Source organism: Camellia sinensis, chromosome 1, assembly GCF_055761805.1.
Source record: "Camellia sinensis isolate YWXY chromosome 1, ASM5576180v1, whole genome shotgun sequence".
In the NCBI taxonomy this organism is placed as follows: domain Eukaryota; kingdom Viridiplantae; phylum Streptophyta; class Magnoliopsida; order Ericales; family Theaceae; genus Camellia; species Camellia sinensis.
The window spans coordinates 127,788,695-127,801,580 of NC_138961.1; the positions used below are offsets into that span (position 1 = coordinate 127,788,695).

The following is a 12,886-nucleotide window of genomic DNA, read 5'->3' on the forward strand; positions in this document are numbered from 1 at the left end:
TCTTCACTGAACCTCCTCTGCATACTTTAATTTAAGTCTCTTATCGTCACACCAAATCCCATCAGCTTTTTGTATTGCGATACTAGCTGCTATTGAACAATTGACTGAACAAACCTGAATCTTGACATTGTTGCTTTCCTTCTTCTCATTGGAATAAAAACATCCTTTATAACTCCGAACTTATTGAATAGAGTGAACAAACCTTTTGGATCCATCTTTTCTGGTATATCATCAACAAAAATGGTAACTAAACCAACACCCATTGATGCACTGTGCTGCTTGCCCACCCATCTTTTTCTTAGCACAGGATTCCACCCTCCATCACCCTCTCTTTTCCTCTCTTTAATATCATATTAGATCACAAATTATTGGAATGTTTAACTAGTTAGGTTCGGAGAGTGTAACCTTATTCATTTATTTCTAAAGACAGACCTCACATCTCATTTATTTTGTAAGCACTGTCTCATTTGCGACTAGGGATGGACATAGGTTTATGATAGATATTTCAACTCAAAAACTGAGTTAGACTAGCATTTTAGGTTTGTTTAATTTTTGAGTTGGACTTGAGATTTAGATTTTTAGCCTACTCTACTAATGAAAAAATTCTGTAATTTTAAATGTATTATTCATGTAAGAGTATTAGAAAATTATTTTTTTATATAAAGTCTTTTAGAGTATTCCAGTCTTCCAAGAATTTTATAGTTTGAAATATTGTTGACTGGCATGACCCAGGAAGCTGAATCAGTTTTATTTGTTGCTATTCTTTAGGATTGCTGAATTAGTTTTATTTCTTAGGATTATGACCATTTTTTCAAGCTATTTTGTAGGCATTTAGTTGTTACGCTCAACATGTTACAGTTTTTTCTGCAATTCGATTTTCATTATGTTGTATAAATAGACAGCTTGTTACTTAATAAAAAAAAATTGCCTTCTGCAGTCTCAAAAATAGCTTCTCTCATTATCCTTAGTTTTTGGTTTCCAAAATATCCATCAAATTGGTATCAGAACAACAATCTTGAGGAACCTGTGAGAGAGCTCAAACATAATTTCTAGGCACTTATCATCTATCACTCCAAAAACCTATCCGGAATGAATTCAAAAAATTCATTCACTGCAATTGTACCTTTAGTGTTTGATGGAACAAATTATCAGATGTGGGCTATCAGAATGGAAGCCTATCTTGATGTTAATGATCTATGGGAAGCTGCTGAAAAAATATATGAAGTTCCACCTCTGCCAGACAATCCAGCTCTTGTATACATCAAAAATCAAAAGGAGAGGAAGCAAAGAAAATCAAAAATAAGAGCAACCTTGTTTGTAGCAGTCTCATCCACCATTTTTACCAGAATAATGACGCTAAAAACAACCAAGGAAATTTGGGATTTTTTGAAGCAAGAATAAGAAGGAAATGAAAGGATAAAAGGGATGCAAGTGTTGAATTTGATCCGAGAATTTGAGATGCAAAAGATAAAAGAATAAAAAACAATCAAGGAATATTCTGACAGACTTTTTGGCATTGTGAACAAGGTAAGACTCCTTGGTACTAATTTTTCTGATTCTAGAATTGTTCAAAAGGTCCTAGTCACAATTCCTGAAAAGTTTGAGGCTACAATTTCATCTTTGGAAAACTCAAAAGATCTGTCAAGCATCACCTTGGCAAAATTGTTGAATGCACTGCAGGCACAAGAACAAAGGAGGCTTATGAGGCAAGAAGGATTTGTGGAGGATGCTTTTCAAGCCAAATCACATAACAACAATGGTGGCAAAAAAAAAAAAAGGCAGAACAAAAACAACAAGCCTGGAGGTTATGCAAGCAACAACAAAAATAGCCAAAACAGCAACACTGAAGTCTTTCCACCTTGCCCTTACTGCAAAAAAACCAATCATTCATAGAATAAGTGTTGGTAGAGGCCAGATGCAAGATGTCACAAGTGTGGTCAGTTAGGGCACATGGAAAGGATATGCAAGACTCAACAACAACAAGGAGAAGCTAAGGCTATTGAGGATCAACCTTAAGAGGAGCAGTTGTTTGTGGTAGCATGCTTGCCACCAACAACTCCACTGAAAGCTGGCTTATAAATAGTGGTTGTACAAACCACTTGACTTATGATCGAGAACTCTTTAGATAGCTTGACAAGACTGCTATTTCTAAAGTTAGAATTGAAAATGAAGCACACATTGCAGTAAAAGGAAAAGGAACAGCAGCAATTGAAGGCCACACAGGTCTAAAATTAATTTATGATGTTTTATATGTTCCTAAAATTAATGAAAACCTTTTGAGTATTATTCAGTTATTGGAAAAAGGCTATAAGTGATGTTTGAAGACAAAAATTGTGTGATTAAAGATACAAAAGGCATAGAGGTGTTTGAAGTTGAAATGAAATGCAAAAGCTTTGCCTTGGATTTGATGAAAGAGGAGCAGGCTGCTGTACATAAAGAAGATAGCAATACAGTTCTTTGGCCGCTCTACTTTTCATAAAGAAGAACAATCTAGTGAAAGGCTTGCCTGAATTAGAGGAGGAGCCTCCTAAATGTACTGCCCGTTAGTATGGGAAGCAAACCAGTCTTCCTTTTCCACAAAACAAGGCTTTGAGGGCTACACAGAGGCTATGATTAATACACACATATGTGGGAGGACCAATGGAAACACCATCATTGAATGGTAGTAAATATTATATTGCTTTCATTGATGATTACTCAAGAATGTGATGGATTTATTTTATGAAGCTTAAATTTGAGGTTGCTGACATATTCGGGAAGTTTAAAGCTTGGGTTGAAACTCAAAGCGGATGCAAAATGCAGGTGATCAGGTCTGATAATGGAATTGAATATAACTTTGAAAAATTTAACAGGTTTTGTGAAGATCCAGGCATCGAACATCAGTTGACAGCCCTTACACTCCTCAACAAAATGGTGTTGTGAAGAGGAAAAATCGAACAATTATGGAGATAACAAGGTGCTTGCTTCATGACAAAGGGCTGCCAAAGAAATGTTGGGCCGAGGCTGTAAATACAACAATTTTTCTGCTAAACAGATTGTCAACAAAAGCTTTGCAGAAAAAGACTCCATTTAAAGCATGGTTTAGCTACAAACCAAAGTTGCTTAATTTGAAGACATTTGGTTGCGTATGTTTCTCTTACATCCCTCAAGTTAAGAGAGACCCTCAAGTTAAGAGAGACAAGTTGGACAAGAAAGCAGAATCTGGAATTTTTGTAGGCTATAGCTCAATTTCAAAGGCCTACATGATCTACTTACCACAAAGCAACAAAGTAATTGTCACCAGGGATGTCCAATTTCTTGAGTTAGATAACTGGAGTTGGGAGAATGGCAAGAAGCTTAAGGTTCAGAAGAAGAATGATGATGTGGATGATGAACCTGTTAGAGGAACCAGATCACTCTCTGACATTTATCAGAGGTGTAATGTTGCTGTAATGGAGCCTGCAAGGTATGAAGAAGCTACAATTGATCAAAAGTGGATATCTGCAATGAAGGAGGAGCTTTAGCAAACATGGGAGTTAGTAAATAGATCTAAACACAAGAAAGCTATAGGAGTCAAGTGGGTTTACAAGACCAAGCTCAATCCTGAAGGTTTTGTAAACAAGTACAAGGCAAGACTTGTTGTCAAGGGATATGCCCAGATGTTTGGGGTAGATTTTTCTGAAACTTTTGCCCCAGTTGCCAGGTTGGATACCATAAGGATGTTGCTAGCTCTTGCTGCACAAAAAGGTTGAGTTATATACCAAATGGATGTCAAGTTAGCTTTTTTGAATGGATACCTGGAGGAAGAAATTTTTGTGGAGCAACCTGAAGGGTTTGTTTTTCAAGGACAAGAGGAGAAGGTATATCGACTGAAAAAATCCCTATATGATTTAAAATAGGCACCAAGGTCCTAGTATAGTAGAATTGATTCACACTTAGTGAACTTAGGCTTTGAAAAAAGTCCAAGTGAATCTACTTTATATATCAAGAAGGTTGATGATGAAATTCTTGTGGTATTTCTGTATGTTGATGATCTACTTGTTACAGGAAGTAGTAAGGAGTTGATTGACAAGTTTAAAGAAGAAATGAAAGATGTCTTTGAAATGACGGACCTTGGGAGGATGACATTCTTCCTTGGTACGTAGGTACATCAAAAGCAAAATGAAATATTTCTATGCCAGCATATATATGCAAAGGAATTCCTCAAGAAATTCAGCATGGAAAAGTGCAAGCCAATTGCGACTCCGATGAATCAAAAAGGGAAGTTTTGCAGAGAAGATGGAGCTAAAAAGGTGGATGAAGGCCTGTACAGGAGCTTAACAATCTATCTAATGTATTTAACTACAACCAGGCCAGATATCATGCATGCAGTGAGTTTGCTATCAATGTATATGCATTTGTGCTAGTGAAATTCATTTTCAAGCAGCAAAAGGAATACTTAGATATGTTAAGGGCACAATTGATTATGGAATAAGGTTCGATCAAGTTAAAAACTTCAGTCTCCATGGTTATTCTAATAGTGATTGGGCTGGATATATATGTTGATGATATGAGAAGCACCTCAGGTTACTGTTTTAGCTTTGGTTCTTGATTTTTTTTCATGGTGTTCTAAGAAGCAAGAAATCATAGCTCAATCCACAGCAAAAGCAGAATATGTGGCTGCTGCTATACTACTGTGAATCAAGCCCTTTGGATTAAGAAACTCATGGCAAATTTGCATATGGGACAACAAGAAGGCACACAAATATTTGTGGACAACCAAGCTGTGATTTCAGTTGCTAATAATCCAGTGTTACACGGCAAAACAAAACACTTCAAGATAAAGTTTTATCTTCTAAAAGAGATACATAGGGAAGGAGAAATGTAACTGATCTACTACAAAACAGAAAATCGAAGTGCTGGTATCCTAACAAACGCACTTCCAAAGATTAGCTATGAATTCTTGAGGCAAAAACTTGGTGTATGCAACTCCAGAGTCAAGGAGGAGTGTTGACTAGAATGACCCATGAAGCTAAATCAGTTTTATTTGTTGCTATTCTTTAGGATTTCTAAATCAGTTTTATTTGTTAGGATTATGACCATTTCTTCATGCTATTTTTTAGGCATTTAGCTATTATGCTCAACATGTATCAGTTTTTTTCTACAATTCAGTTTTCATTATGCTATATAAATTGACAACTTGTTGCTCAATAAAAAAATTGCCTTCTACAGTCTCAAAATTAACTTCTCTCATTATCCTTAGGGGGTGTTTGGGAAGCAACTTTTTTTATTTTTTTGGCAAAAATAGTACTAAAAGACAAAATAGGCTAAAATAGTCAATAAAACAAAATGTCACATCAAATCTATAATCATTTCACTTTTTATCTCACAAACATCACATCCAATAACAAAAAAATTCAACTATCTTCCCAAACACAAAAATTTTAGCACCCTAAAATAGCCTAAAACTAAAACAACAACTTCTCAAACACCCACTTAGTCTTTGGTTTCCTAAATGTCCATCAAATATTATATTATGTTTAATATTTTACCCAATTTTCAGGAAGTAACTTAAGCTAACTTTGTTTCTCTTTTTTGTTGCCCCTTTCCCTTTGCACGGTGACAGTTATTGCTGTTGTTTTTTTCCTTTTTTCTCATTTCTCTTTCATGCAAATGATATGTTATTTTGTGTTTCTATCCGTAAGGCTTCTGTTGTAGATGGAATCAATTTCCTTGCTTCTTAAAATAAAAATTATTTATTTATAAATATCGCATGTTCATAGGGCTAAGCAAGTAGACTTGGAAATTTTACATTGTCTTTAGGACTAGGCATGGGGGAATCTTCTATTTGTGCACCATTACTTTTCTCAACTAATACCAATTTTTTACGTTCGGATATCAACTGCAAAACAGAAAATCAAAAGGATGCTCCAGCCGCCGAAATCGCCTGAGATATATGCCTAATTGCCGAAAGAGAGAACTCAGCTTTGTTGATTTCATTAATCACTTCCAACGCATCTCCTTCCAGATGAATATCGAGAAGACCCAACTCCGCCGCAAATCTTATTGCTCTATCCGCTGCCATGACTTCAATGTATGTTAGATCAACAATCCCCTGAACCTGTTCAGACAACGCTCCAATTACACTACCCAAATGATCTCGAGCAACAACCCCCATACCTGCTGTCATGTCTGCTTTAAAAATAGCACCATTGACGTTAAGTTTATACACTCCCAAACTAGGCATCCGCCAGCGGCAAACCTCCCGAGCAGCAGGTGGCCCATGAACCTGTGATGCATTTCGTGATTCTCTCGAAGATTAGAACACGCTCAGTTCATCACATCGATAGGATTAGAACGCTCCTGGTTTAAACACAAACCGATTCCTAGCCAACCAAATATGCCAAAAGACCATAAAAAATAAGCCAAGATCAACCTCAACGACATTGGTGGATTGAGGTTGAACCCAACTAAGAAAATCCAAACCACGAACCCCCATGCCAAATTGTCTCTATCCCCGCGTCCCAAATCTCGACCGCAAATGAACAATCTCGACATTGTTCGATAGTTGAAATCCGAACTATTGATTTTGTTTGGTAGATGATATTAAGAAATTTTGTGATGTGCATATAGAAGCTCCGTGCTTGGGCTGACCACATCAGCTCAATACTTGGGCCGCGCTGAAGTTGGTAACACACAAAGTCTCTTAATTGATAGTGCAACCCAACTGGGCTAATGCCCACCCCTATTTCTGACTGGGCTTCTCATCATATACAGCATGTAAGAATTTTAATTAGAGTAATGATACAAATAAATAAAAATATACATAAATTATATAGATTGATGTAGCTACATTGGATTTGCCATTTGGGCATTGATTTAGACCCCTTTAAAACACCCACCCCACAACCCCCTCACACACATGGAGGTTGGTGATTGGGTGAGAAGAAAAAAAAAATGAAAAAAAAAGGAAAAGTTGACCAATCAAAACTAAAAGGGGTCAAGGGGGTGACCCCAAAGGGAGTCTCAACCTTTATTCTTGTCATTTTAAAACAAAATAGTGATGAATACCACTATCACATTATTATGGTAAAAAATTATGAATAAAATGTCTATAAAAATACTACTTTCCTTTTAATTAATACATCAAGAATAGTTTACATACAAACAAAAGAAAATAAAGACATACTCCAACATTTAAACTCAATACCTCTGGGAACAAAGGTATAATACCATTGATTTTCAATTATTCCCCAAATAAAAATGAAATTGATAAAAAAAATAATAAAAAAAAGTGTAATTTAACAATTTATTTCCCAACCGAATGTTTATAGGTTTTTAAAAAATAAAATAAAATAAAATAAAATAACCTAGCATTTGTTGCTGAAGTTATTCATCCACCTTGTTTATGTTTTTAATGTGGGAACAACATTTTCTTAGTTTGACTGTTTTAAATTGTAGATATGCTCCGAGGCTTGTTTCTTCCTGTTGTGGTCATTATTGCAATTACATTGTGTCCTTAGATTGATAATAATAAAGAGAGAGAATCAAGCAAAGACTGAAAGATTTTGGATGACAGAGCTCTCAAGTCTGCAAGATATTCTTATGCCGACATAAAGAACATTACCAAGAAAAATAGAGCAAGGTGCCTATGGAACAATGTACAGGGGAAATCTATCCAATGATGTTCATGTCGCAGTCAAAATCCTCAACAATGTCAAGCGAAATGGGGATGAGTTCACCAATGAAGTGGGAACAATAGGTACAATCCACTACATCAATGTTGTACGTTCGGTCGGATATTATGCGGATGGATTTAAAAGAGCTCTTGTTTACGAATTCTTACCAAACCATTCCCTAGAAAAGTTCATATCATCTAAACAAAAAGAATTCACTAGGTTGGGAGAAGCTGCAAGATATTGCTCTTGGCATGGCTAAAGGAATTGACTATCTTCACCGAAAGGTTGCAATCAATGAATACTTCACTTCAACATTAAACCTCACAACATCTTGTTGGACCAGAATTTTAATCCAAAGATCTCTGATTTTGGCCTAACAAAGTTGTGTTCAAAGGAACAAAGTGTTGTATCCATGACTGCTGCAACGGGGCCACAGTCAGCTATATTGCACCCAAAGTGCTCTCTCGAAATTTCAGAAAGGTGTCATGCAAATCAGTGTTAGGATCAAAGACACCCAGAAAATTATCTCACACACACAGAGAACACAATATTTACGTGGTTCGGCCCAATGCCTACATCCACGGACAGAAATGAGAATTATCACTAAAATGGAGCAAAAATACAATTACAGAGGAGGAGATAAAACTCACTCAACTCACAGCTCTCACACTCAATTTCTGATCTCTCTTGGTTCTCACTCTCTCTCTCTGTCCATTTCAACTCTCCCCTCAACCTCTATTTATACACCAATGAGGGAGAGCCTCATTGGTCACCACCTACCTTCTTCCACTCTCTAATGGGGTTGGTAGAGTGGGAGAGCCACTTCCATTGGGTGGAGAAAGTGGGCTCTCCAATAGGAGCTCACATGGGATGAACCAACAAATCACCCCCTCAACTCATGTGAGGTGATCCAGTCCATACACTGCTGCTAATCTTGTCACGCCCAAAAGACCAACAGAATCTTCATCTCCTCACTGAGACATTGCATCCCCTGAAAGCTAGAGATAATACACCAGAGATACAAGAGGAGGAGGGAATCCTACATCCTCAACTCAACTCACACCACTCTCTGATTTGGAGAGAGCCTCTGCTCCTATCTCCCACAAATCTCTTCCACGCTTCCTGTCTCGGATATCTTCACTTGCTATGCTTGAACTTGCGCAACCAAGATATCTTGACACCCCCTGATTGGATGTCCTGCACCCCCTGCTCGGGATACCCTTGCATTACCGTGCAACTCCTTGCATGATGAACACTGGAGCAACTAGAAAACTTCAGAGTTTGACACATCAACATCCTCAATTTTCCTTGCTCGGAGCTTATTTCTGAACAACCAGCCTTTGCTTTCTGCACTTCAGAACAACTTCCCAGCGATCTCATACGCCCGTTGTCTGTGCTGCAATCCCTGATGTTCGGTTCTGTCTCACTTGTACGTCCGTACTGATGTTTGACAATTAGCCCTTCTGCCAAGACAACTTCCATCGGTCTGTACAAGTTATCACTATGCAACTCCGTGCATAGTGCTCGCACCCCCTTATTGGAGTGCATTGCAACGCTCACTTTGCGACTCGAGATTGCATCCCTCCCTTCCATGCATCTTTTGAGAGGTTGCAAAATGTCTCTAACACGGAAGCAAAAGAAACTCTCTTCTTTACTGGCATAGTCTCTACAGATTTGGTTTCTTTGCTCTGAACTTTCTTCAAGATAGGCTTCACTGGCTCAGATCTGTGCACCTTTGAACTGCCTCCTTGCGTTCCCGTGCACCGTTTTCGCCATTCCTGATGAAAGCCTTGCTCAATCATACGCTTTGGTTGCGTATGTTCTCTCTTTGTACCCTTCGACTGGCATTTGACAACACTCATCTTTGTCAAAACTTCTCCTTCCAGTCTGTACAGTTTGTTGCACAATTTGCCTTGCAACATTTCTCTATCACCTCTGCGTACATGAAGAACCCCGCCACTAGATGAGAAACAATTTCCTTTTAGATCTAGCATACTCAGGGAGATTAGATTCCTCCGTACTCCTGGCACATGTCGGACCTCAGATAAAATTACTTTTCTTCCATCCTTAGTAAGGAATCGCACTGTCCCTATGCCGACAACTCTGTTCACTGTGTTGTTGGCCATCCGGATAATGCTACCGCTGACTCTTCGGTAAGTGGAGAAAAGCTTCCTATCCGCACATATGTGGAACGTACACCCTGAATCCAAAATCCAGCCGGGTGTTTTCAACTCTGACGAGACTGTAAGCATCACCTCTTCATCGTCAGAGGAATGCACTGCAACTGCTGTAGTTGAGGGACCTCCGTGTCCCTTAGCCTTCTCTTTGGCTTGTCTGTCCGCCTTCTTCTCTGGGCAATCTCTTATTACGTGATCCTCTTGATCACAGTAAAAACACCTCCTCGTGTTGTCCTGTCTGGACTGTGAACGCCCTCTACTTTTACTTCTTCCTCTACCTCTGCCCCTTTCTCTATCTCTGCCTCTACTTTCTGTGACAAGGGCATGAGACTGCTCTCCGTCCATCTCTTTCTTCCTTGCCTCCTCGTTGAATAAGGCGTCTGTGACCATCCCCATGGTCAGCTTCCCTTCGGGTGCAGAATTACTGAGAGAAACCACCAACGTCTCCCAGCTGTCTGGTAAGGAACTGAGTAATAATAATGCTTGCATCTCATCCTCCAACTCCATTTTGATAGATGCAAGCTGGTTCACAAGGCTGTGGAATTCACTGGTGTGTTCAGCAACAGACACACCATTCTTCAGCTTCAGGTTTATAAGCCTTCTCATTATCAAGGCTTTGTTCCGTGCGGTCTTGGACTGGTACATGCCCTCCAATTTCATCCATAGGGCATAGGCGTCTGTCTCTTGGGCAACATGGTGGAACACACTGTGGTCAATCCACTGTCTGATTTGACCGACAGTCTTCCGGTTATTTTTTATCCAGTCCACATCCTTGTCTCCATCTGGTTTGACCCCCTTTAGCGCTATAGGATCAAACAAATCTCTACAATAAAGGATGTCCTCCATCCGCGGCTTCCATATCGCATAATTAGAAGCGTTCAACCGAATCATCGGCCCTGAAACTGATGTGGATTCCCCCATCATCCAGAAATTAATCTCTGTTTGAAAAAACAGGCTTTGCTGTGAAGTCCGGACTGCTCAAATTAGCCGGAAAATCACTTCGGATTGCCAAAATAAAAACTGCAAATTTTGGAAAACCTTCTTTGCAAAATCTGACCGTACGGATGTGTCCGAAATATTCCAAATAGTTTGAAAACACTATTGGCTCACCCGAATCGGACCTCAAATGGCTTAGATCAAGCCAAAACAATTTTAACGGTTCAGATCGGCAGAATCTGGTGCGCCTGAGAAGCACCAGATTATTTCTCCGGATCGGCTGGCGTCGGGCTGACGTCAGCGGCTCAGTCAGCGGCTCGGTCAGCGGCTGAAGACTCGGCTCGGCTGAAGACTCGGCTGGCGCGCGCGTGTTGATGGCGCGTGTATGGCACGCGCTTCTCCCTCAGTCGTCTTCCTCCTTGAACCGCGCGTGGTGCGCGTGTCTGCGAGTGGTATCACGCGCCGGGTGCCTGAACGGCGCGTGTGGGCGCGTGATGAGAGTGGGATTAACGCGCCAAATTCCAGGGGCGCGTGGGAGCGCGTGCGGCCTCCGTTTGGTGTCTGTTTTATGTTTCTGGACTCCTCTCGTCGAGTCCTTGCTCCTGGTATGCTCAAAATCGGATTTCGAGCAATACGATTTCTGGGCAGTTTCGAAACAATACTCTGTTTTTCCGAAAAACGTACAACTTGGCTCTGATACCACTTTGTTAGGATCAAAGACACCCAGAAAATTATCTCACACACACAGAGAACACAATATTTACGTGGTTCGGCCCAATGCCTACATCCACGGACAGAAATGAGAATTATCACTAAAATGGAGCAAAAATACAATTACAGAGGAGGAGATAAAACTCACTCAACTCACAGCTCTCACACTCAATTTCTGATCTCTCTTGGTTCTCACTCTCTCTCTCTGTCCATTTCAACTCTCCCCTCAACCTCTATTTATACACCAATGAGGGAGAGCCTCATTGGTCACCACCTACCTTCTTCCACTCTCTAATGGGGTTGGTAGAGTGGGAGAGCCACTTCCATTGGGTGGAGAAAGTGGGCTCTCCAATAGGAGCTCACATGGGATGAACCAACAATCAGATGTCTACAGTTTTAGAATGCTACTGCTAGAAATGGTTGGAGTGAGGAACAATAAGGTAACACAAAACACAAGTGCAGTGTACTTCCCTGAATGGGTTTACAACCGTTTGGATCATGGAGAAGATCTAGAAATCTAGATTGACGAAGATAGAGATGCACTGATTGTTAAAAAAAAAAAAAAAAAAAAAACTAACTATTATCAGACTGTCGTGTGTACATTGGTATCCTGCGGACCAACCATTGATGAAAGTTGTGGTGCAAATGTTGGTAGGAGATGCACGTAGTCTGACCATGCCTTACAATCCATTTGACTCTACAAATCCAATGACGACAAGGGGAAAAATGAGTGGAAGACCATTAAACAGCGAGTTAGAAGTTATTTTTGAATCTGATTTGTTGTCTTTTTGATGCCAGAAGCTGCATAACATCAATGGTCGTTCTGTAGTGAATATTTGCTTTGTTTTGGTAGGTCTACAATAGATATGGAGAACTTTGAATTATTTATAAAAGATGGGTGTAATGTACAATTAATATAAGAAATAAATAAAACTCCAATGTCATGTGTGGAGCTTTGTTTTCTTATAGTTTGTTGAATGCTAATTAATTCAGAAATGCTCTCATGGCCTCTCAATAGCATTAAAAACAACAGCCAGCAATATATGGTTCATCACTTGGCTACTTAAAAATTAGGTATGTGTTCTTTTTTTAATTTTTATGGGAATTAGGCATGTGTCCTTAGGTAGTTAAACATTCCAAATTGTGCTATATCCAAACTTCGTTTAATTTTTTTTCATTGAAATTTTATTTTGAAGGATAGAATATTGGAATCGCAACTATGAACTTACGTCCTTTTACAAGTTGGGGCTTCTTATTTTTGGTTGCCACCATTTGGGGGGAAGTAAAAACCTAAAGTGTTCCCATATTTTTTTCTTTCAATGAGTGGCAAAACTTTCTTGAACAAACGACAGGAATGCTTCATGATCTAAACCCCACAAGTAATAATCTATCCCCAGCAGGCCACACAAGAAAACAAAACGAATT

The 12,886-nt window shown here is 39.2% G+C and overlaps 1 pseudogene; it reads left to right on the top strand.

Moving 5' to 3' along the window:
- Positions 1–3,743: 3,743 nt before the first annotated feature.
- Positions 3,744–8,494, top strand: LOC145819917 (rust resistance kinase Lr10-like; annotated as a pseudogene).
- The last annotated feature ends 4,392 nt before the right edge of the window (positions 8,495–12,886 follow it).